General features: G+C 42.7%; 1 protein-coding gene across 1 annotated transcript in view; it reads right to left on the bottom strand.

Annotated features, from left to right (window-relative positions):
- LOC126416663 (ATP-binding cassette subfamily G member 4-like) overlaps positions 1-27,688 on the bottom strand; it is a 340,566-nt gene that overhangs the window by 178,965 nt on the left and 133,913 nt on the right. The window lies entirely within an intron of this gene.

A 27,688-nucleotide genomic window follows, 5' to 3' on the forward strand; every position in this document is an offset into this window, starting at 1 on the left:
AGATCAACTGAGATAGAAAATGAAACCGCATGTGATATAGCCTGGGCAAGGCTCAGTATCCAGGATAGGCATAAACTTATAATTGCATCCATCTATCGACCACCAGACTCGCCGTCAGACGTAGCCGAAAAATTAGAGAACCCAAGTTCACTTGTATAGTAAGTTCCCCGATAATGCTGCCATCATCCAACAATCAACTGGGAACATCACATTTTTGTGAGTTGTAGGTGTGACAAAACGACCGGCGAGACATTATTAAATGCCTTCTCTGATAATAATCTAAAGGAGTTGCCGGTTAACGATCAAAATATAGCTATGATTACAAAAATACAGAGCATCAAAACACTGCAATTTAAATGCTTCAGTTACTGCGTTCATTTGATAACTGAATACGCAGGGGGCTTGAATAATGATTAAAGTAGAGGCTAAATGTTAGTGAATAACTCTATTCGAATGTTGCTTTGGTTATTATAATTCAGGCTTAACATGGTTTCGTTGTTATTTCAGGCGAACGCCGAAACGATTGTCCCAGGACCTACTCTTTCCTGCACGCATAATATTTACTCTCTCTAACAAACATGACGATACGCTGAAACCTCTCGCTGCAATTTTGAAGACATGGTGGCTAACATCGAACCGTCAGCGATGAATATAAGTAAACATGTTCTAAGCCTTTGATGCCTAAAGACGTAAATCGGTACTAAAACCGTCGCAAATATTACACAGTAATATGAAAGCAAAGCAGCTTTTAAACACGGTAAGCAGACAATGAGATAATTTTTACGTTTTGAGGTGTGTACTGTACTGTATTGGTAGGTTGGTTGTTTGGGGAAGGAGACCAGACAGCGTGGTCATCGGTCTCATCGGTTTAGGGAAGGAAGTCGGCCGTGCCCTTTCAGAGGAATCATCCCGACATTTGCCTGGAGTGATTTAGGAAAATCATGGAAAACCTAAATCAAGATGGCCGGACGCGGGATTGAACCGTCGTCCTGCCGAATGCGAGTCCAGTGTCTAACCACTGTGCCACCTCGCTCGGTACGTTTTGGGTCTAAATTCAATCAGCAGTTTGATATGAGATAAATCTTTTGGTAGGAAATGGCAGAAAGAAAATGAAGGAAATCTTAACAGCGAAGTACCGTAACATACAGCTCTTCGAACCATCACTTACACGTAATTACCACGCAGACATGTATACAGAAAACTATTTCTAATGATAATTCAGATCTTCATTTAAGGTCTTTAACGTCACGTCTTCGTGAATACCAGTAAGCCGCCGAACCTGTAAAGAATGGAACTCCCATATCTAAAACAGTTTCAAACTACCGCTTGCTTTACAGGATGAGTTAATACGTTCAACATTAACATATAAGCGAGAAAAAATGTAGAAGAGGTTTGAAATTATGTTTAAAGTTTGTTGGAAGGCGCTGACTGCTCTCACTATCAAACACTGGGTGAGTATAGTCTGGGTAATTTGAGCTTTATTTTTAAGCAAAAGCTAGTTCTTCATGCATCTCAGTGTTTATGACGTCATATCTCCTGAACTACATTGGCGGAAAAAAAATCGCAACACCGAGAAGGAGTTGTGTGACATAAACGAAAGCTGGTAAGTGTGTTTCTACGTCTGAAAGATGTCTATGCAAATTTCGCGCCAGTCCTATTGAAACGTCCCCTTTCAACAATTATACAAGACTGTGCTTAAACTGACACACAATATTTTTAGCGCAACGCAATCTGACTTTCAAAAATCCCTACAAAAGAATAGCCCTGACTAACATTAACCTATACCTTTCACAAATCACTTACCTCACAAAAATCTTGGTTACTCGAACTACTGCAATATAGCGAGCGCCACTACTGCCAGCTAAATAAAAGATTCAAACTACGGAAGGCACTAATTACTAATAGGCATAGTTAGCAAGTGACAGATTTTTATAGAGAACAAACATTGTATTAATATATATAGCAGTTCATGACATCCAGTCTTACAAATTTCAAAATTGCGCCATTTCTCTCCCCACATCCACCACTGCTGGCGGCTCACCTCCAACTGCGCAACGCTACGCGCTGTTCACATCCAGCTGCCGCTGCCCAACACTACAGTGGCAGACAACAATGCAAACTAGCCACAGCCTGCACACAGCACAGCCAGTGATTTTCATACAGAGCGCTACGTGGCGTTACCAATATAAAAACCTAAACAGTCTACTTACACTATAAGAGTGGCGCCATTATGAGCGTGCAAGTCAGGTTTGCTTTAAATACACGATGTAACGATAGTGAGCGTTAGTTACCTTTGAAATTGGACGTGGTTAGTTGATGTTGGACGCCATTATCAACATCCAACTGAGTTTGAACGAGGTCGTGTAATAGGGCTACGACAAGCTGGATGTTCAAAAAATGTTCAAATGTATGTGAATTGCTAAGGGACCAAACTGCTGAGGTCATCGGTCCCTAGGCTTACACACTACTTAAACTAACTCATACTAAGAACAACACACACACCCATGCCCGAGGGGGACTCGAACCTCCGGCGGGAGGGGACGCTCATTCCGTGACATGGACCCTCAAACCACGCGGCCACACCGCGTGCCGCTGGATGTTCCTTCTGCGATATTGCAGAAAGGCTTAGCAGGAATGTAGCCTCTGTACATACCTGCTGGCAACAACGGTCACGGGAACGTACGGACTCAAGAAGACGGCTTCAAACGGCCACCTGGCACTGCCGAGAGGGAAGACCATTGTGTTGGGCGTATGGCTCTGGCACGTCGTACCGCATCCGCATCAGAAATGAGCAGCTGTTGGCACCACAGTGACACAAAGAAATGTTACAAATTGGTTACTTCAAGGACAGCGCCGAGGAAGGCAGACTGAAGCATGCATTCCACTGCCCCTAAACCATCACCACCTGCGAGTTCAGTGGTGTCAAGCGAGAGCTCCTGGGAAGGCAGGGTCGAGGTCTGTTGTGTTTTGTGATGAAAGCTGGTGATGGCCGTGTGTTGATAGGAGGAGGCCAGTTGAGGGCGTCCAACTAACATGTCTGCGTGCTACACACATTGGACCTGCACTGGAATTATGGTCTGGGTGTGATTTCGTATGACGGAAGTGGTTAGCCTACGCTTCCTGACTGCAAACTTGTACGTCAGTTCGGTGATACAAGCTGTTGCGCTGCCATTCACGAACGGCATCCCATGGCGTGTTTTCCAACAGAATAGCGCTCGTCCACATACCGATTTTGTAACCAGACATGTTCTGCAGAGTGTCGACATGTTTCCTTGGCCTGCTCGACCACCACATTTGTCTCCAGTCAAGCACTTATATCATTGGAAGACAACACCAGCGTCGTCCACAAACAGCATTAAACGCCCCTGTACTGACCGACCAAGTGCAACAGACGTGGAACTCCAGCCAACAAACTGACATCCGGCTCCCGTACAACACAAGGCATGCAGGTTTGCAACACAAGGCATGCAGGTTTGCATGCTTGCATTCAACATTCTGGCGGTTACACATTGTATTAATGTGCCAGCGTTTCTCATTTGCAATGACTTACCTCGTGCTTACAGTAACTTGTGATCTTACAATGTTAATCAGTTAAATATGTTACCTAGACAACTGAATTCCCGCAATCTCTTTACCATACGTTAGTTAATTTTTGGTGTTGCATTTTTTTTTTTTTTGTCAGTGTATGCATCTTACATTGATATAATTCTGCAGGTACATTCAGTGGTATACGTGGATAGTGTCTGCAAAATCTGTTGCGAATAGATTTAGTAGTAAAGAAGTAACAAAATTAAAATGTGATGCCTTGTGCTGAACTTTACTGCATTAACAACGAGAGCGTAATAAGAGACAAAACCTTTTTACTTACCTCATTTTGTGTGGTATGTCAGCGATAAAAGATTTCGTTGAGATTTGAAATTAGGTGTAAAGTCTGTTGCAAGTCACTAAATGCTCTCATTATCAAATACTGGATAAATACGGCCGATGAAATCTAGGCACCGTAAGTTGTACTGCCTCAAGACATTTACATCGCTTCTAACTTAAATACTGGGATCATCGTGTTAAACCTTTGACGTAAGGTTATATCTCTTAGTGAGTAGATTACAACAGCATTTAAAATTTTTGAATTCGGTCAAAATCAAATCAATTTTTGTTGTACACCTGAAACCGTTAGATAGGCAACCTACATGTCGGACTAGGCGCCCTTCACCATGAACCAAGTTAGCCATTTAGTAATATAGATGTTAATTAACTAAATTAGTAATCGCATTAATCTAGGAACTGTACTACAAAATGAGAATGTATCTGTGCAACGTGGAACGCAGAAGCTGATTTTAAAGCTGTAGTGGGGGGAATACCAGGGGAACAGGGTCAGTTTTCTGGTACTTAACATTGATGTTATTTTGCCGGGATATTGAACTGAACTTGGTAATTACGGCGATTAGCAACAAATTGTTTTTCTGTGTTTTCGTGAAGAGCAACGGCCATTGAAATACGGTATGTGAATGACACAAGCCTTAGTATCAAACACCACCGTCAGGATACAGTAGAAGGAAGGACAATTTTATAACAGCGTACAGCGATAATGATTGTATTTTTGTTAAATCGCGCGGCCTTACGCCCCTACTGTGAATGAGATGTCTAAGTGTTGTTCGTCGTCCGGTATTTTCATAGCTATTAGCCCTCACCACCGTTTCGAAACAGCCGCCAGGGCGAACAATTACAGAATGCCCCAGCCCGAGGCAGCTAATAAAGACTTCCTCATCTAGTAGGCGCAGCCAAAGGATCGATCCGAACAGATGGTGGTAAATTCCGACACTGCACTTTTCGCTCACAGCCATGTCCCTTTTCACTATACAGGAAGAACCGCCATTATACGTACAGAAGGTCGTAAAGGTGAAGTAAATTGATAAAATTAGTTCTCGATAAAGAATACACATACACACAAATTTAGCTGATCATCAAAGTGTCTTTTTGTTCCTTTGTTGTAGTTCTTGCTGAGATAAATCAAAATAGACCAAACATTTATAAAGTTATGATAATGATGTACAACAGGAGTTCCTGTTGCGATAAATTTGAATTTAGATAATGGTGCAGCGTGAGAAAAACAACATTCAGAAATTGTGTGGATGTGGATAGGCCATCTGTGTTAATGTACAAGAAAGAAATTATATACTTTACAATCCGTGACATTTTATACTCGTCAGTAACTGCTGGGGATGCATGTTAATGCTAGCGTTCGCTCAAGAGAGCATTCAACACAGTTACTGTGTGAAGCATAGGCCATAGATAACACAGACTGTTCATGACATCATTTTACTGAAACCAACATCTAAGTCACGTGACTCGGGGCACGAAGCCGAGCATGTCATTGCGCATTTGTAGTGCACAGACATTTTTGTTACAGATCAAATGTTGTGGTTTTTACTAGATGCAGAAGTAAAGATAATTCCATAAGTTGAAAGTTAGGATGGATGTTAGTCCTCGGATGTAAAGCTTGGTGAATGACTAAAATTGTGAGAGGACATAGCGGTAATATCTAGCTCACTACACCAGTATAATTGCCGTTTTGTAATATATTACGCTTCTTATCTTGATATCGTTTCGGTATCTGTGCTGGATTAAGAATTCACAGTGCATAAAAAAGCAAGTATTCACTAAAGAACAGTTGTTCTGTCGCTTGTTAAAAGAACTGTCAATACATTTCAACGTGACCACAAGTAAAAATGATGATCACTGTTTCATTATCAGGAATTTCGGAGAAGGTATGTTAACTGTACTACTACATGTGTAAGAGTAATACCACAGTTCGTTGAATTGTCGAAATCAATTCTTGATTTCAGCTATAAATGAGAGAAACTGTAACTGTCAACTCCGTTTCACACAGCGCTTAATGACAGGAACTCTGCTTTCTGCCCCCAGTCACGTGACTTATGTCTTGGTTTCAAACGTAACACGGCAGAGATAGGGACACGCGCTATCTGTGTGAAGTTTGTTTAAAGTTCCCCGGTGGATAAAACAGACGATGACAGACGGCGAAAGGTTCCGTTTATTGGAACGGAGAGACACAGTGTATAAGTTCTTACTTTATCATGCTCTTTTTTACGCTATTCGCTTATTTCTAAAAATGTTGCTCGTGTTAAGAAAAGGAGAGTAATATGATCTAGATTTCGTTGGCTGGGGCAATGATGTACACAACAGGAGAGTTGAATTCGTAATACGATGTTAAGAAATACATCCTAAATTTGAATTATAGACAGGGTATGAATATGCTGGCTCTTGACTCCTTCATAAACGTTTAATTGACATCTAAACTACTAATGAAGAGTTATGCTATCCCGAATATTATTGTTATTATGTGCCACTTGTGAATTAAAAGAACTACATCACTTGAAACTCACAGTATGTCAGCGTTTAAATATACTACACTTAACGCAGTGGCGGATACAGAAAGGGGAAGACGCCAAAGGTGTCTTGAGTTACCTTTATTTTTACCGTAATAAAAAAATTGACTCCACTTGCTACAAGTAGGACTTTTTACTTATTCATTCTTCAGTCTTAATATTTATGCTTCTGAATGTAAACTAGCTTCCTATTCGGCGAATAGTTCGTATTTACAACGGTACGTATCGAAGGTTCTCTGTATAAGAAAACAGTAAAATATTCGCGACTTTCGTCGAACAAATGCCACACAGAATAACGTACCGAGATCACTAGAATGGCCGCGACTTTTACGGTAGGTATGTGTTAACTATCTATGTGCCAGACAGGAACGTATAAAATACGATGACGCGGACGCGCGTGCTGCATAGGAAAGTACAACTACTCGATAACTCGAGTCGATTGACGAAAGAAACAAACAGCGTGCGGGCTGACTGGCGGAGGCGGCGTGGGTGCAATGCGGGCGGCCCCGCAAGAGAGGAGAGGAGGGGGGGGGGGGGGGGGCGCCCCCATATGTAGCCACCACTGCACTTGATCAACTAGTTCTCCACTATATAGTGGACAGCTTGCCTCTTGCCTTTATCATAACCAGTTCATGGAATTTCTAGTGCGGAAAACATGTGAATGATATTCAGAAGCAAACAATTTAATTGATTTATGAATAGAGTAAATGATACCACCGAGAAAATTATTGTAAAGTTACAAAAAAAGCATCGAAGAGTCACAGAGAATGACTTGTTCAGCGGTTAACAACGATCTCTGTGTCAGGTAGTCAACACTTCTTCTTCTGCTGCTGCTTATCCGTTAATGGATGTTGGCGACCACATGTTGCATCTTTCTTCTGTGAACCGCAGTAAGTAATAGCTGGTCTACACTTCGTAGTCCTGTCCACTGCTTTATATTGTCCAACCAGTATGTTCTTCTTCACCCTTGTTTTCTTTTTCCTTCAATCTTCCCCTCTATTATTAACTGCAGAAGCATATATTTGGTGTTCCATACTATATGTCCTAGGTATGCAGTTTTTCTTCTTTTAAGCACTGTCAACATTTCTCGCTGCTTATTCATTCGTTCCAGCACTTCGGTGTTGTTTATTCTTGCAGCCCACAGTATTTTAAGCATTCTGTGATAAATCCACATTTCAATGGCCTCTAACTCTTCTTTGTCATATTTAGTGTCCATAATTCAGAGCCATATAGAAGCACGGACCAGCTGTAGCATTTTACAAATCGGACTCTAAGGCTTAGGTCTAGGTCTGTGCTTGTAAGAATATTCTTAATTTTTATGAAGGCGTTTCGAGCATTCTCTATGCGACGTTTTGTTTCCAAGTCTATTCGCCAGTCTTCACAAAGCCAGGTTCCGAGGTATTTAAACTTGTTGACTCTTTGTGTTACAGACCCTTGAAATCTTAGATTTGCATCTTTAAATGAGTCGGACTCTCGAATGACAATAATAAAATTAGCCTTTTTGAGGTCCAGAGTGCGACTGCTGGGTGGGACGGACAGGGTAGCTACACCTGGAGGCAGCTTGACGTCAGTTGTTTGCTGTGTGGCCTTCCCCCGTGCAAGCCCTAACGACCGGCCCATTACCGCGACGCGAAAACAACTGAATAACACAATGCCTGCTGTTGACGTTGCTTCCCACGTGGCTGAAGGGTGCGCCCGAGGTGGCCTCACGGCCATTGTTCCACTGACAGTGTGGCCTGCACTTCAGCCTCGTGTTCCTGCTACGTATGAGGACTTCGACAGACTCCCATTGTAATGCGCGGACCAGAGTAGATATGCTTCCACCACTTGCGGCAGTTCTTGGTGGTAGTCCTGACAAATGGGAGATGGGGGAGCGCAGGCACGAAACTAAGGATCGGGTTTGGGGGCTCACAACTCGTTACTGGTCGCACCCCGCGCTACCAAATATAACTTGCAGCAGCCCTCATATTTAGCGAGATACAAATGCCTAAGATTTTTTAAAATAACAGTATACACTGCCTGACAAAAATAGTGGATTGCCCAGAAAGGGAGAAGGAAACCAAATGAAACTTCACGGGTTGAGAGGGTAAGTGATGCTCTTTCAGTGATTCCAATATCGGGTCAAATTTAGAAAGAACTTGGCCGTGTGAGTCCACCACTTAGTATGTCGTTGCAGCACCCTCCTTGTCCGGATCCAAGCACTGATTAGATTGGGAAAAGTATCATGAAGGCGAGTATCCTGAGGCAGACTGGCCCAGTACTGATTTCCTGGATACTGGAGTGCGGACAGAGCTGCCCTTCGACCTGGTCCCACACATACCCAATTGACGTCAAATCTGGGGATCTTGGTGGCCACCGAAGAACTTCAGTATCACATGTGCTATTCATAGAGACACAGGCCATACTTGAACGAGCACTGTCCTGTTGACTTGTGTCACCACGATACTATCACTTGAGATGTACTCATGAGGACGCAAGATGCCTACGATGTACCGTAGTGCTCTCGGAATTCCCTCAGTCACTACTAGCCGTGACATGAAGTTATACCAGATGGATCCCCACACCATTACGCCAGGAGTAAAATCCGCTGAGCGTCTGCAGATCATTGGAAGGATGGTTTTGTATCCCGCCTGGATAGGCGGTGAGTGGGTCTGCTCCTGTGAACTGCTTCTGTAATATAGCCCGAGAGTGAAGGAAACGTGTAGGAGCAGGAGAGGTGAAGCACTTTGGTACTGCATGTAACTTTAACTCTTTTAATAGTCAAAAACACAAGTAAATATCAAATGTATACTTAGCGTTGGCTAGGATGAGCACGTAGGTATGAAGCGGTAGTCCATGACCAATCCTGTTCTGCATAATCTCAAAACTAACAAATACTCGTTGCTATCCAAACTTTAACTGGACGTAACTAATAGAAAGTCTCAATAGCAAGCTAGCCCACTCGGTAGTAGAAGCGATATTTCCAGGCCGTCTGCTCTTGATGAAATGAGCCCCACAGCGTCGGCCAGAGGGCGCTGTGGTCGGCGTAGTTAGTCTTCTCTCTCAACTTACGAGCGCGTGCACCTTCATTGTGGCATCGTAACTATCGACGCATGGAGGTAAGAATAGAGGGAGACGCCGTGACGTCACAGCTGTGAAGCTATGTGAAGCCGAGGGTAGCCATCTCAATCCGACCAAAACATTGCTGCTGTACGCTTGTGTGCATAGGCTTGCCGCTCGTTTTTGGAAGGATCTTGCGCTATTATGGTGACTTGTGTGGTGTTCGGATGTACGAATCGTTCTGATTGTGATGCGAAATCGAAGGGAATAACATTTCATGTGTAAGTTGTCTCGTTAAGTGTGATTTTACAACTTCATTGTGAATGAACGTGTGCTACAGCGGTACTTGTACTATAGCGTGTTTTTCTCCTGTATGATTTTAGATTTCCTAAAAATGAAAGTCGGAAAGCTCTGTGGGAGAATACTGTGAGGAGGAAGAATTGGCGTGCGTCTAAATGGAGCTCTGTATGTTCTCAGCATTTCCGAGAAGAGGACATAGACCGAACTTCCCTTTCAACAGTAAGGCTCCGAGATAATGCCGTAGCATCAGTTTTCCCTACACACCCAAAATATTTGCAGAAGGTATGTTGATTCAAAGAATTAAATTCTTAGTTTTCAAGTTCACGTTTCAGTATAATACGTACGTATCGTCGATAATCGAAGTGTTGAGTAACTCACTTTGTCTTCATCATGTACCAAATTAAAAGCTAACACTACATTAACTGGCGTAAAGTATAGGCCTAAACAGTACACTGTGTAGATTTGCCATTCTGTGTACCGTATTTCAGTAAATATTGGTGGTAATGAACAGTGTTTCCCAGTAGTGTAACGTAACTGAAATGTCCCAGTACGTATTACAAACAAGATGTATTTATGGGGCTTTGGAGGGAGGGTATAGCTAACTTAGTTTTCAGTTTCTATTATTTAGTTTGTGATACACGTTTATTACTGAATTAACAAAATTGTATCGTTTACACTGAAGGCTAGCTATTCGTAATATTACATTAAAAACTATTTTTAATCAGAAGAAACGCGGAATTTCGCCTTTGCGAGATTTTATTTTAAACAAAAACTTTGAAACAACCAATCTGATGACGTTACATGCGTATATGGTGCAATTAGCGACTGTAATACACGCAGCGCTATAGCACACTGGCAATGTTTTGGTCAGAGTGTCATGGCAGCGAGCCACGCCCCCATGGCTTCAAAACGTAGTACGGCTGGGATACGTAGCGCCATCTCCCCTTATTCTTACCTCCATGTATCGACGCCACATATGGGACCTTTCCCCAGGCCGCCGCCATATTCGCCACGTTGGCCATACGGGTTAGTGCAGAACTAGAACCACGATTCATTGCTGAACGCAGTGTGACGTCATTGATCAGCAGTCCATACTTCCCTATTACGTCACACTCCAAACTTAGCAGTCTGTGTTGAGGTGTTAACTGCAACCTATGCACAGGATGGTAATTCCTCGGTCTGGCTGCTCAGACCAACGGTGCGAGGTGACTCGGAGTCGCGCAGGGCGTCCATTATCTGTTCTTGGATAACAGGTGCAGATGTGCAATGTGTTTGGTGCACATTGGAGACCCTCCACTGTGGTGGTCAGGGGTCGGCGATCGGAACCTTGATGACGAGTATACCTACCAACATGTTCCTATACAGTCCAACATCGGGCTACTATAACATCTGGTATTGCACGATTCTATCAGCCGACGACATTTAGAGCTACAATGACGCATCTTTCAGGCCCTGTCAGGTGATGCTTATGCTGCCTCACTAGAACGCAGCGTCTCCGTGTTGTTCACAGTCGTCGTTCAACATCTGACTTTGTTCATGCCCCTTATACCTCCTACCAGGTCTGGTAGCAACACTAAACACGAACAACACTAATGCGCTCTAGTGGCCGTTCTTCCAGTGACACAGAATTTCAACTCCAATCATTTACATACCCGCTGATGGCGAGTACGTGTACGAAGTTACATAGACATCCGACCAATGTCTTCGGGGTGCTTAACCTTTTTGTCAGGCAATGTATTGTCATGATTCTGTTAAAACATTTTATTTAATTTGTTTGCAGCAGTGATTAGTACGTCCCTTCAGCATGACTTCAATGAATTGCTACTGAGATACATACATCATGTCAAAAGCTTTTGTCCAAAATTTGAGAAGTATCTGTGTCATGCAGTTTGTGTAAGAACTACAGCAGCAACAAACTTTCACAAATTTGACAACTCCATAATTTCTACGGTCTAAGGTCGAAGTGGCCACTCATCATTACCTACAAGACTGTGGACACAGGTCTGCACGCTGCGGCTCTGTCGGCCTATAAATGAGGGAGCGCTGAATCTTTTTGTCGTTTCATCCTACGCTCGGCCTTTCAGTTACTTATTCTGTTCTTTTTCCTTACTGGAGCATCTTTTCCGTTCTGTCTTGGTTTCCCTCATCCTCCTGTGGTTCTCCGCTTCCATACGTAGACTCAGGAACTGCGACCAGGGGTATTGTTGCCAGCAGGTACGCTTGCCCTGTGAATGAACGCCTTTTTCCGAAATGGAATGTTTTCTACAGCCAGGGAGGGCGCAAAGCATTCAAGACAGGAAGGCCACTGAAAAGTATCCTGTATTAAACGAAGCTTGTAATTTTTTTAAAAAATTCTTGTGATTGTCGAGGCTCTTAGTTCTCACGATAATGGAGTCTCCGAAAGTTAGCTGAAAATTTGGAAATGAACATATGTAAAAATAGAAGCACTTTTACTAAAACGTTGTATTGGCCTGTCATGACCCCTACGACTCTCACCCTAACTCCCCCCTGGATAAGCGCCTCGGGGAGTACTCCGTACTAAAACTGCCAACGTTGGTACGAAGTACTCGGCCATGCACTGTATACTGGCTTTCGGAGCGCAGATGCCGACGTAGATCAGCCTCCTCTGAAATATTTCCTTCCACGTTTATATTTTCCATGGGAAACGTGAACCACAGAGATTTGACGTTTTTGTATAAAAACTTTATTACCTATCAAAAAAATGGTTCAAATGGTTCTGAGCACTGCGGGACTTAACATCTTAGGTCATCAGTCCCCTAGAACTTAGAACTACTTAAACCTAACCAACCTAAGGACAGCAAACACATCCATGCCCGAGGCAGGATTCGAACCTGCGACCGTAGCAGTCCCGCGGTTCCGGACTGAAGCGACTAGAACCGTACGGCCACCGCGGCCGGCTTATTACCTATCAGTCGTATTTGATTTTTACAACCTTAACTGGTTTTGACATCTGAATTGTCACCAAACAGCCTTTATATTTTTTTTTAAGACATACGTCTCCTGACTGGTTTGATGTGGTCTGCCACGAATTCATCTTCTGTGCCAATCTTTTCCTCTCAGAGTAGCACTTGCTACCTACGTTCTCAATTATTTGACCAATGTATCCCATCTGTCTTCCTCTACAGTTTTTATCCTCTATAGCTCCCTCTACTACCATTGAAGTTTTTCCCTGATGTCTTGACAGATGTCCTATCATCTCGTCCCTTCTTCTTGTCAGTGTTTTCCATATATTCCTTTCCTCTCCGATTCTGCGCAGAACCCCCTGACTCCTATCTTATCAGTACACCTAATTTTCAACGTTCGTCTGTAGCACCACATCTCAAATGCTTAGATTCTCTTCTGTTTCGGTTTTCCCATAGTTCATGTCTCACTATCATACAAAGCTGTGCTCCAAACGTACATTCTGAGAAATTTCTTCCTCCTGTGTTTGATACTAGTAGCCTTGTCTTAGCAAGGAATGTCATTTTTCCAATGCTAGTATGCTTTTGATGTCCTTCTTTCTCTGTCCGTCATGGGTTATTTTTCTGCCTAGGTGACAGAATTCCTTAACTTTATCTACTTTTTGATCAACGATTATGATGTTTCTCGCTGTTCTCATTCCTGCTACTTCTCATTGCTTTCGTGTTTCTTCGTTTTATTCTCAATCCATATTCTGTATTCATTACACTGTTAATTCCATTAAGCCGATCCTGTAGTTCCTCTTCACTTTCACTGAGTATAGCAATGTCGACAGCTGATCTTAACACTGATATCCTTTTACTTTGAATTTTAATCCCACTCTTGAACCTTTGTGTTATTTTTGTCATTGCTTCTTCGACGTATACATTGAACAATATTAGTGAAAGACTGCATCCCTGTCTTTCATCCTTTTTAATCCGAGCACTTCGTTCTTGGTCTTGCACTGTTATTGTTCCCTCTTACATCTTGTTCATATTGTATAGTACCCATCTTTCCCTATAGCTTACTCCTATTGTTCCAGGAATTTCGAGCATCTTGGTCCATTTTGCATTGTCGAATTCTCTTTCCAGGTCGACAAATCCTATGAACGTGTCATGATTTCTCTTTAGTCTTGCTTCCATTATCAACAGCAATGTCAGAATTGCTTCATTGGTGCTTTTACCTTTACCAAAGCCAAACTGATCGTCAGCTAACACATCCTCAGTTCTCTTCTCCACTCTTCTGTACATTAATCTTGTCAGCAACTTGGATGCATGAGTTATTAAGCTGATTGTGCGACAATTCTTCACTTCTCGGCTGTTGGTATCTTCGGAATTGTATAGACGATGTTTTTCCGAAAGTCTGATGGTATGTCGCCAGACTCATACATTCCACGCGGAAACGTAAATAATCGTTTTGTTGCCACTTCCCCCCTCTCCCCCCCCCCCCCAACAGCCATTTTACTATTTCCGATGCAATGTTAACTATCCCCTCAGCCTTATTTGATTGTATACCTTCCAAAGCTCTTCGAAATTCTGATTCTGATACTGCATCCCTTATGTCTTCCCTATCTACTCCTGTTTCTTCTTCTATCACGCCATTAGTTAAGTCCTATTCCTCATAGAGCGACAGAACTTTCCAGTTATCCGCTCTCTCCTCTACATTTAATATTCCCATTGTACTCGTAATGTTACAGCCTTTGCTTTTAATATCACCGTAGGTTGTTTTGACTTTTCTGTATGATGATGCAGTCCTTCTGACAATCATTCCTTTTTCGACTTCTTCATTTTTCATGTGGCCATTTCGCTTTAGTTTCTTTGCACTTCCTGTTTATTCCGCTCGTACGTGAATTGTATTTCTGTATTCCTAAATTTCCCTGAACATTTTGTACTTCCCTCTTTCATCGATCAACTGAAGTATTTCTTCCGTTACCCATGGTCTCTTCGCAGTTGACTTCCTTGACCTACGTTTTTCTTTCTTGCTTTTGTAGCTGCAATCTGGCACTGTAACTGGTGATTGAATTTTCTTGCTGGAAAAGCAGTTAGACAAGCTGTAAATGACGATGTTGAGTGTTGCTAGATATCCGGACGTAGTTGATGTTCCATGCATTTAGGGCCGAAAGTGTAGTGAAGATAGAGGAACCAAAACTGAGTACTTCGTCACGAGAAACTCTTGGACAGAAATCGATACTTCGTTTCCGGTGATGTAAACAACATTCATATTGTGGCGACAACTGAAAGTCGTGGAAAAATTTCATAGTGACACGTGCAGTTCGTAACTGCAGTATTTCGTTCGATAAACCATTGCCAGAACTGAAGTCTCATTTCAGAATCATTTGACCCACTGCTTGCATTTGTATACTCTAGGCATTGTCGTGATCTGTGACAACAGCCACCAATGTTAAACTGGGAGAAACTGAGAGGTGAAACCAAAAACATGTATGGATAAGCAGTAGAAACACAAATGCTCTTTCTGTAGATCCCACCGAATACAATTTCATCTCGGGAGCTGCCGGTGCGAGCTGCTGAAGGTAGCTGTTACCTGAAACGATAGATCTCTTTGGTCACGTTGAGGTCTCCAGTGACACAAGTACCATCAGACCCGCTGTAAGCACGTGAATGCTAGCTTATAATCGAGCGAACTCTTAACCCAGCAGTCTTCTGTGCTTGGGAACACCGAGAAAAGGCATTCAGAAAGAAGGTCTCCTCTTCGGCAAAGAAAAAGTGACAATAGTCAGTCCCATCTCCACCAAATCCGTACAGGTCACAAGTTTCAATAGTATTTATACTGGCGACAACACACGAAGGGAGGCAGCACACTTCGGATAGTTCCGCTAGGCTGTCGGAAATGTGTCACGCGGGGTTGATCACCTGTCACCACCTCAGGAGAAGGTGGAGAAGAGAGTTCGTAGCCTATAAAACTCTATGGTTATTTGAGGAGACAGTTCCCTCACCATCAATCACAGGTGCGTGAAGATCACTGACGTAAAAATTTGCATTTTGTGTGTCTCCCCTCTCCGCAGTTAGCACTGCAAAAGATATGAATCATTTGTGCAGTCCGTCTGCACCAGATGCCTTCAACTTGTATAGTCGCTTATGCTCAAAGACAGAAAATACGTAACTACTGTTTTTCGGTGTTCGTCCCTTGTGATATTCCCATTTACAAAGACTTTCTCAATTAGCCGAGTCCAGTATGGGTGTTCCAACCACAGGATACATGGCAATCTCTGTTTTCAACGTTAATCTTACGTCAGATAGGTTTGACAATGAGCTCAATATTAAAGTTTAGAGGCTAATCAAGCCGCGACGCAATATATCACAGTGGCCAGTGTAGGTCGGGACAAGCTGACAAATCGTTCTGCTGAACAGGAGAAATGAAATTATTGTTTAACTGATACTTAGTGATTCAGTCTAGGTTTAGTTTGTAGCTCAATGGAAGTAAGTAACAAGCACAAATAGTATTAACAGTCCCGAATGCCGCTTGCCGATCAGGCGTACCCGCCAAACATCGTCTGTTTGCTACGCAAAGACGACTTTGAATAGTCACTCTAGTTTAGTACTGAGCCCGCTAGGTGTTTAGCGCTGGCATCAACAGAATTTAACTATCTCTCCAGCAGTATTTCTACACTGTCTTCTTCGAAGTAAGTATTTCATTGCCAGCCGGAGTGGCCAAGCGGTTCTAGGCGCTACAGTCTGGAACCGCGCGACCGCTACGGTCGCAGGTTCGAATCCTGCCTGGGGCATGGATGTGTGTGATGTCTTTAGGTTAGTTAGGTTTAAGTAGTTGTAAGTTCTAGGGGACTGATGACCTCAGAAGTTAAGTCCCATAGTGCTCAGAGCCATTTTTGAGTATTTCATTGACTATGTTGGCGGGTGCTTATTAAGTTGTTCCCACTCGATTCCAAACCATCACCCCAAGTTTACTGTGTAAATAGTTCTTTGTCTAGAACATTACACAGCTCTATGTGACTTGAATAGCGTTTCTTGTTAAGTTCCTACATTTTTCCATATATCTGCTCGTTCCTGCAACGAGTAATTTTCCCTCTTCGACACTAATTAGTAAAAAGCTGTAAACAGTGGTAAACTCCACAGTGGACGTAGGAACGAAGATTGCGTGTTGTTTTTCAACGAAGTGTCAGCAACATCGACGTTTCCTGCAGTTGCTTGTTTACAAATATCTACCTTGCATTCCTCGCTAGGGTCCTCGTCGATCCTGGAATACCCGTTCCCGACAGTTAGCTCCTAATCTCACAGTTGTTAGTTTAGGATTCTCTACAGTTTACGGTATCTATGGTTTTGATCCTGAAGGTTTAGCAGAGCTTATTATGTCACGCTGAGTGCAGTGCTTCTGTTTCGCGCATGCTCGTTGTGGACGATTAGTACAGCGAGACGACGATCGAGATATACTACAGACGTTGTGCTGGGGAATTAGGGAGCCAAAGATATTCTTTGAGGATTTGATAGATAAACAATATTAATAAAGAAGTTTATAGTGGTCTTGCAGCTATTCGCGGTCACTTCTAGCTGTGTGCCAAGGACTAACGGTCCCACAGATCGTTGCGAAAGTTTTTTCTACATCACACTTGTACACTGCTACCTGCTTCCCATTTTTTGTTTCTGGTTGCCGCCTATAGGTTCTATCCTGACAAGGGAAATTCCCTATCGCACCACCCTCAGATTTAGTGGTAAAATGGCATCGTGGATAGCCCGCCAAAAACTAAACGCAGATCAAGCGTGAAAGCAAGAATAAGGTGTACTGAACTGTGAAAAAAGAAGCAAAATAGAAACAGTGAACGGTCGAAGCTTAAGATGTGCAACATCGAGCGAATTACAAGAATTACAGCGTCGTGCTTGGGTGGTCACGACGTTGAACTACTAAGCGGGAGATCCGTGATCAAACCTCCCTCGTGTCTCTTTTTTTTCACGTATTTTTGAACTGGGCGTCCGGTCACTGACGTGTCTGTTCTCATTCTGTAGTGTTGGAAACTGTCATACTATACACTGGTTAGCCCGCATGTCGTGGTCGTGCGGTAGCGTTCTCGTTTCCCACGCCCGGGTTCCCGGGTTCGATTCCCGGCGGGGTCAGGGATTTTCTCTGCCTCGTGATGGCTGGGTGTTGTGTGATGTCCTTAGGTTAGTTAGGTTTAAGTAGTTCTAAGTTCTAGGGGACTGATGACCATAGATGTTAAGTCCCATAGTGCTCAGAGCCATTTGAACCATTTATACACTGGTTATGGGACATGAGTCATGTGGTAAGAATATATTACCGCCCCAAGAAAATATGTTGAATAGTGAGAGCAGGCGGGATGCCGTGTAGACCTCTCACAGAAATGAAAACAACAAATAAACGGTTGTGAAATGTTACAACAAAGGAATTCATGAGTCAAAAATTCCAAAACGGAACGCAAGAGTCATAACACGTGGTACTTCAGTAGGACAAATAGGAGGTACGTATATCTAGAGGTCCCTTCGTTACACCTCGCTGTTGCAAACGACATTACACTACGACACAGACACAAATTTGAATACAGCGAACAGTTCCCCGTCAGTGACTGGATGGACAGTTCATAGTTCTGTGTAAAAGAAAAAAGAGGCACGAGGGAGGTTTTAACATGGATCTCCCCTTTCACAACCCAACACCGTAACAACACACCCACGACGCCGTGGCTAATCAGGTTTCGCCCGATCCTGCACATGTTAAGCTTGGTCCGTTCACAGATTCTATTTTGCCTCTTTTTTCGTAGTTCAGTATATCTTCTTCCTGTTTTCGTGCTTGATCTGAGTTCAGTTTTTCTCGGGTTTTCCTCTGGGTCATCTTACCACTAAATGTGAAGGGGGTGCTTTGGGAACTTTCCCTTGTAAGTAGGAGGCTTTATCCACGAGGCCATTTTCTAGGTTGGCCTTCGGCGGCCTGTCTGAGGATGACTTTTGAGGTTTCGTTTTGCAGAGGTCCTAATACACATCCCACATACTTCTCCCCCATAATTAACCTCCATCTACATGTCTTCCCACGTCTAATTGTAGTAACTCGTGGACGCCTACGGAAACTCCATTTCCTCCTCATGAGATGAATCTTCACCCTCCTCATCCGAGGAATCCTCCCATACCGTGATCTCTTCTTCGGGACTCTCCTCCTAAACATGCAAACAATGTACTATGTGACTCTCAGCATGTAGTTTATTGACACGCGACAATAATGCTTCGTACCCAATATCCATTTCATTGGATACAAAATAACCATTTTCCATGCACGATTGCAAGGCAAGATTTGTTTTTGACATTTACAGTAACTGGATTTCCTTCAACAATGCGCTTAAGAATGTACGAATATTGCCTCTAACGAGCCGATTACAACTCTTCAAAAACAATAACATAATGAATAAGACTATTGTACCCACGAAAGCCAAACTGGGAACAAAAGGGCATGGATCCATCCTGTCGTTTTCAATCTACATACTCTTTTCAACATTAGTATCCTAAAAAGATACAACTGCTGTTTGCGTACTTTCTTACACTGAAAGGATGCATTGTATCAATCATCGACTTTCTTCGCCCAATAGGTATATAGTAGATCACACTTCTTCTTCTTCTTCTTCTTCAGTAGCGCTACAGCCCTTGGGGAGCCTTGGCTTCTTCAACAATCTTCCTCCACACTTCTCGGTTATTTGCTGCTCTTTTCAACCCCCATATTAGTGATATCCATTATTACCTCGTCGATCCATCTTCTTCCAGGTCTCCCTTTTCGCCTAACTGAATGGATCATACCTTTCATCATTTTCTTTGGAATTCGATCCTCTGCCATTGTCTCAAAGTGTCCTAGCCATCGTATTCGCTGTGATTTCACAAATTTTACTGTGTCCCTGCCTTGTATTAACTCTTGTAATTCGGCATAGTAGCGTATTCTCCAGCCTTCTTCCTCCCTTCTTGGCCCATAGATTTTGCGTAGTATTTTCCGCTCAATGCTTCTTAGTGCATTTTTATCGTGTTCTGTCAGCGTCCATACCTCTGAGCCCTGTGTGATAACTGGGCGGACTAGGGAATTATATATTCGCAGTTTAGTTTTTCATGTAACAAGGCTATTTTTGAAAAGCTGCATATTTGCAAAGTAAGCTCTGTTTCCTGCTTGTATTCTTTCACTTATAGCCTTTCCAATACTGTTATCATTTGTTATTAGGGCTCCCAAGTAGTTAAAAGAGGACACTCCATTGAAGCATTTCCCATTGATGTTTAGGTTTCTAGGGGTTCTTCTGGCCTATGATTGTGACATTACCATATATTTTGTTTTCATTTACTACGAAGCCACCTCCGCTTTGGCGGAGTTTTTTATATAACTCCGCCAAAGCCGGACCAAAGCCCGGTTAAAAAGGGGGAGGAGTAACGCCTCGTTAAAAACCTTGGTTCACCTTGCCCGGATTATAGTACCTCGTGAGGGTCTCTTGCCAGGGAAACGGTGAAGACCTCAACGGCAGTGAAGGCGGCGATGAAGATCATCAGAACGGCGGAACTGGCGGAAGAGGCAGGTTTTTGTATAAAAGCACCAGACTGTAGCGTCTGTTGCCGCAGTGGGCGGCTACAAAAGGCGTCTATCCCACATGTTAGTGGCGGCCTCACTTACAATTCTAAGCTAATTGCTTGAATTTTTGTCATGTAAAGGTTCAACTACCTTTCAAAAGGAAAACTACTCCAGCAAGTAACCAATCTTCCATCGCTATTCATGGCGGTGCAACTAGGCCTTTGGATTCTGGAGAGCCTAGAACATCATGTAAGGAAGAGTCGGAGCTTCCTAGTACTTTTTCAAAGATAAGACCCAAGAGAAAACACCTACTGGGGACTCTGAGCATCAACACACATGAAAATTGGAAAACTGATACACCTAACACACTCTCAATCAACGCAACATAATTATATTAGCACTTCAAGAAACAAGGTATCTGGATGAAAATGCATTTGGGTCAGGTGGATACAGGATCTACAAAGGAAAACCAGCCATTAAAAATTCCAATAATACGACTATATTAGGGACAGCATTTGTGGTCAAACAGCAACTTACGGAATCAATAACTAATTTCAGCTCTCCATCAGAATGAATTTCATTTCTGACGTTACAGTCAGGCAATAAACGTTACACTATTATAAATGCACATGTACCTATCAACCAACATAACAGAACAAATGTTGACAAAGTGGAAGATTTCTGGGAAATGCTAGAACACGAAACATCCATATTACCAAAAGAATATATAGAAATTTTAGTGGGCGACTTTAATGCACAAGATGGCAAAGACATAAAATTTAAATCAGTAGTTGGAGATTATCCAGCACAGCACATGCAAGAATCAACAGAAATGAGCAAAGACTCATAGATTTTTGTAAACAATTTAATCTAAAACTAATGTCGACATTCTTCAGGAAACTTGCAAGAAAGAAAATAAAAACCTTGGGTATCACCTAATCCAAATCAAGGTGAATATCAGTTGGACCATGTGGCAATAACGACTCGCAACTACAAGGAAATCTTGGATGTCAGAGTGGGGAAGGGCCTAAACATAGACTCAGATCATTATCTGACTGAAATAAAGACCATGTTCCAACCGAACAAATTTAAACCAAAACGAAGATTTCCAACAGTAAACACTAAATTTCTCATTCAAAATCAGGACAAATTCTGTGACATACTAAACGCAAGAAGAATGGATGATTGGGAAGAAATTAAAGAAACAATGCTAGAGTCAGTTAAAGAAATGGGACAAACACAAAGAATACCAAGACACAGATGGTGGAACGAGCTGTGTGATGAAGCAACTGACAATCGACTAAAGGTAAGGAAAAAATGGAACTGTAATAAGGAACATGAATACTGGGAAGAGTTTAAAGAAGAAAGGAAAAAGACGACAAATATGAAAAAGACAGATTAGAAGAAATGGATTCAGACTTTAAAAGGAACAAGACTATAGACTTCTATAAGACTTTCAGAGAAGTTTTAATAGGATTCCAGTCACCAAGTTTAAAGATAAAAATGGAAAAATGGTTTTAAGCAATAAAGAGAACTGCCAAATTTTAGCTGAATACGTTGAAAATCTATTAAATTGTGAAGAGCCTAATGACAGAATACAATTTCAAAAACCACAACATGAAAATCCACCATCGGAACCACCTACAGTAGAAGAAATAGAAAAGATTATCAAAGCATTGAAGAATAACAAAGCACCAGGAGAGGATGGGACAGTAGCAGAGATGTGGGAACTAGAGGGCTTATGCGAATGGCAGAAAATTCACAAAGTAATTAAAGACATTTGGACAAAAGGAATTATACCCAGTAACTGGAAACAAGCATTGTCCATCCTCTCCACAAAAAAGGAGATAAACACCAACTACTACAGGGGCATATCCTTGTTACCAGTGACATACAAAATACTTTCTAAAGCGCTTTTAAATAGAATAGAGGAACAAGCAGGAACTAATATAGATTATTAAGCAGGATTTAGAAAAGGTAGATCATATGCAGAACACATTCTTAATTTAAAAACAATTTTGAGAGTGAGAGCTATACAAAATAAAAATGCAGTAGTTACTTTCGTAGACTTCAAGAAGGTCTACGACTCAGTTGACAGACACACTATTCCAGATACTTTATGAATCAGGGATAGACGAAAATACCAGAAGACTTGTTAAGCAAACGCTCACAGATACAACATCTAGAATTAAGTTTCAAGGCGAAATTTCTGAACCATTCAAAATCAAAACAGGAGTTCGACAAGGAGATGGACTGTCCCCAATTTTCTTTAACTTGGTTTTAGACAAAATAGCAAAACATGGGAAAGCACATTAAACAACAGAGGCACAAAGGGTATAAGAATGGGCCAAGGAAAGAACAAATTTTAAGTGAAATGTTTAGCCTTTGCGGATATATGGCATTGATAACTGAAAACCGAACACACGCAACAGTTATGCTTGATCTGTTACACGAGATTGCTGAAAAGACTGGGATAAAAATATCTTGTGAAAAAACAGAGTATATAGAACACATAATACAGAAAAATTTATGAAAACAAAGCATGGAAAAATTAAGAGTTGATAGATTCAAATACCTGGGGGAGTGGATTCAAGTCAATGGACTGGATAACACAACAAATAAAGAAAGAATAAAAAAGTTAGAATTTGCATATAAATTAACACAAAACTACTACAATAAGAAATCAATATCCATACAAGCGAAGATTAGACCTTATAATTCAGTTATTAGGACACAAGCAACGTTTGGACCAGAGTGCCTAACACTGAATAAGAAAGGCGAATTAAGAGAACTGGAAAGAAGAGAGAAAAATACTAAGAAAAATTCTAGGTCCTGAGAAAAACAAGGAAAATAGGTGGAATAAAGGAGAACTGAAGAAAAATACGGAAAAGATCACAGATATAATGAGGTAGAGACGGCTAAAATTTTATGGACATTTAAAAAGAATGGAAGAAACACGGATTACAAAGAAAATTTTTTATTACAATAGTAAGCTGAAAAAAACCTTAGGATCGATAGAAGCAGTAAAGAAAGATGCCAACAAAGTAGGTGTTACAGAAGAAATAATACGTGACAGGAATCACTTCAGGCTACTGATAGAAAACGCAAGAGACTGTGGGCAGATGACCTGAGACGAGCAGTTGGCAAGAAAATGAAGTACTGGGAAGAACGGAAGAAAAAGAAACACCATAAGTATGCGGTCCATAGCCGGGCATAGAGAGAGAGAGAGAGAGAGAGAGAGAGAGAGAGAGAGAGAGAGAGAGAAGGAGGGAGAGAGAAGCGAAAGAAACTGGTACAACTGCCTAGGGTGAGTCAGGAGGAAAGGTACGTACTTTTAGGGGTGATAGTGATTCTGAACAAAAAACTTCGTATGGACGTATGCCCTATTCCGAATGGTTTCCGAGATAGAGCACATTTAATATCACTGTTGTACGTTTTTCTTGAATAACTCGAAAACCGCACCCTCCAGCGAAAACGTGTCGCAGTACAAAATGAAACTATATTAAATTTCCTACAAAAAAGGTTCTATTCATTTTTTCCTCTAGAACTAATTGTTTGTGCGAGGAAAGCGCGAGAATGTTGAAAAACTCGCTCGACGCGCATGGGCTGTAGCTTTCGTAGTTTTTGTAGGCCAATTGGAGGTAATTTCCCGACTTGATAGACCACAAGTGTCCCGTATCAAACTGTTCGTCTCAACAAGCTACCTCAATATGCTAACTCTAATTCGCCTACAAAAACCACGTAAAATACAGCGCATGCGGATCGAGCGAGTTTTTCAACATTCTCACGCTTTCTTCGCACAAACAATTTGTTCTATAGGATTTGAGGCTTACAATATTCCATCTCGCTACGAAAACCCTGTGTCCACTAACCCATATATCCGTTTTGATGCTCGTTATTAACTCAGGATTATTTGCTGCTACGAGTTCAAGTGTATTTTCACAACCGTTTACTACTCGCGTGGGCTCATGAAATAACTGCTCGAACAGCATGTGCAAGGCATCCTAGATATGCTTAATACTGTTCATGTCTGAGAAGTTTGTTGGTCAGCGGAAGTGTTTTAAACTCAGAAGAGTGTTCTTGGAGCCACTTTGTAGCAATTCTGGACGTGTGGGGTGTCGCGTTGTCCTGCTGGAATTGTCAAAGTGCGTCGGAATGCACAATGGACAGGACTGGATGGCAGAGGATAGGGCAGGATGCTTACGTATGTGTCACATCAGTGTCGTATCTAGACGTATCAGGGGTCCGTGTCTCTCCAACTGCACACGCCCCACACCATTACAGAGCCTCCACCAGCTTGAACAGACCCCCGCTGATGGATTCATGAGGCTGTCGCCATACCCGTACACGTCCATCCGCTCGATACAATTTGAAACGAGAGTCGTCCGACCGGACAACATGTTTCCAGTCATCAATATTACAATGAACCCTGTCATAAAGTAGTATCTATGAGGCAAAGGTTCGTGGACAATAACGTTCCTGAAATGGACTGGCCTGCCCAGTCCCGATCTGAGACCAATGAAACACCTCTGGGATGAGTTAGAACAGCGGCTTTTCTCCAGATCCCAGTGCCCATTGCTACATATTCTGCTTTCGGCCCTTGAGGAAAAATGAGCTGCCATTCCTCCTCAGACACTTCAATGAAAGTGTCCCCAGTAGGGTAGAAGCCGTCATGAAGCTGAAGGCTGGAGACACCCCTTATTAATGTCCGCTGACAGGTGTACGGATACTTTTGATCAGATACTGTATATGGAATGATTAGTGTTCATTTGAGAGCTTCGTGGGAGCACCTTCTCTGCTGGTCCATCGATGGTGGTCGAAGGAGGCTGGTCTGCTACGAGATTCGCTGTTGCCAGAGAAGCCAAACTCGCTCTTTTCCAGAGAGGCTGTGCTGCAGCCCAGCTGAAACTCAGACAGCTGATCCGCTGCGGATTATCGCATCGCGCGACCGAGCTAGAAAGCTGGCGGCGCGGAGCGTTGCTTGGTGAAACTGCGTTCGGAGGCTGTCGGCCGACTGCAGGGTCGTGGGTCGCAGCGAGATGTGCTTTCTCCGCTGGACCACGGCCGGCTTTCTCCAGCCTGTCGCGGAAATGGCCCGTCTCTTTGCATACCGCAGCTGACGAGCATCAACAACGCCACCTGCTGCATTCCTATCTCTGCGACTGACCGAACTGTAAACTTAATACTGAACGGTGAAGCGAGTCTGGCACAAAAATAAGTTATGGTGCTTATCCCAGTTTGCGGGATATTATTTATTATACAGTGTAGAACTGCATACTCCACCGTACCGATGGAAGCCAATAGAAAAGACATCTTACTCACTCCACAAGTGACAGATGGTCATGCCATATGAATCAGAAGTTTTTAAAAGCAACGAAAGGCGCTAAGTTGTCATTGGGCGACTAGACAACGTAGGAAATCCCGTATCAGATTTGGAGCCAAGATGCATAACGTCCAGTATTGACAAAAAATGGTTCAAATGGCTCTGAGCACTATAGGAGTTAAGACTGAGGTCATCAGTCCCCTATAACTTAGAACTACTTAAACCTAACTAACCTAAGGACATCACACACATCCATGCCCGAGGCAGGATTCGAACCTGCGGCCGTAGCGGTCGCGCGGTTTCAGACTGAAGCGCCTAGAACCGCTCGGCCCCACTAGCCGGCCAGTATTAACATTTAATGCTTAATTGATTAAGAAAACAATCTGATGGCACTGAATCCTTTACCCGCATCGAAGTCGCGCTGAGTTGCATATACGCTGCAGCAACGTTCTCAAACGGAAACTTTTTGACCGCCCCTTATACTACTACGCTACGATAATGTCTCAGTATGTGCCACCTCATTTATTAATCCAAACCAAAATGAGGAAAAAACTTTATCACAGTCAATCATATATGAGAGGCAGTCTAAAACGAATAATAACAGTAATGATCGCGGAATCTGATTATACCACTTAGAGCACCACAATCCTCACAAAATAATACGCAGTATCTGTTTCCCTGTTTATTCAATATGGGCTACCGTGTCTTTAGTCACATTATACTTTAAGTCATTTTCTTAAGAAAGCGCTTGTGATTAAGACGTTCACATCATGGGCGGCATAGCTAGACTAGCTTGAACAGTGTCGTGCAGCTTCCAGCTTGATAGGATGGCAATGTCAGTCAGCGTTCGTAACATTAAATTAATTCAATTATTAATGGTTTCTCCGTCTTCAGCTTTCTGCAGAAAACAGTAGTAACTGATTTTATCAGCTGCAACGGAAGACAGCCAGGCAAACAAACATATTATATTAATTATTTCGTTCACTGCTGCAGGTCAGTTTTTAATAAATGAATTGTAAGTATGTAGGTACATACACTAACGAGCAAAAGAAACTGGTACACCTTCCTAATATCGTGTAGAGCCCCGGCGAGCATACAGAAGTGCCGCAACACGACGTGGTATGACACGACTAATGTCTGAAGTAGTGCTGGAGGGAACTGAGACCATGAATCCTGCAGGGCTGTCCATAAATCCCTAAGAGTACGAGGGTGTGGAGATCTCTTCAGAAAAGCACGTTGCCAAGGCATCCCAGAGATGCTCAATAATATTCATTCCTGGGGAGTTTGGTGGCCAGCGGAAGTGTTTAAACTCAGAACAGCGTTCCTGGAGCTACTATATAGCAATTCTGAACATGTGGGGTTCGCATTGTCCTGCTGGAATTGCCCAAGTCCGTTGGAATGCGCAGTGGACATGAATGGATGCAGGTGACCAGACAGGATGCATACGTACGTGTCACCTGTCAGAGTTGTATCTAGATGTATCAGGGATCCCGTATCACTTCAACTGCATACGCCCAGCACCATCACAGAGCCTCCATAAACTTGAACAGAGCCCTGTTCACATGCAGGGTCCATGGATTCATGGGCTTGTCACCATACCCGTATACGTCCATCCGCTCGATACAATTTGAAACCAGACTCGACCGACCAGGCAACATGCTTCCTGCCATCAACAGTCCAATGTCGGTGTCGACAGGCCCAGGCGTAAAGCTTTTTGTCGTGCTACCATCAAGGGTACACGACTGGGCCTTCGGCTCAGAAAGCCCATATCGAACATGTTCCGTTGAATGATTCGCACGCTTGCTCTTTTTGATGGCCCAGCACTGAAATCTGCAGCAACCCTTGGAAGGGTTGCACTTCTGTCACATTGAACGATTCTCTTCAATCGCCGTTGGTCCCGTTCTTGCAGGATCTTTTTCCGGCCGCAGCGATTTCGGTCATGTGAAGTTTTACCGGATTCCTTATGTTCGCGGTACACTCGTGAAATGGTCGTACGGGGAAATCCCCACTTAATCGCTACCTCGGAAATGCTGTGTCCCATCGCTCGTGCGCTAACTATAACACGACGTTCAAACTCACTTAAATCTTGATAACCTGCCATTGTAGCAGCAGTAACCGATCTAACAACTACGCCAGACACTTGTTGTCTTGC

This window comes from Schistocerca serialis, chromosome 8, assembly GCF_023864345.2.
Source record: "Schistocerca serialis cubense isolate TAMUIC-IGC-003099 chromosome 8, iqSchSeri2.2, whole genome shotgun sequence".
NCBI lineage: Eukaryota > Metazoa > Arthropoda > Insecta > Orthoptera > Acrididae > Schistocerca > Schistocerca serialis.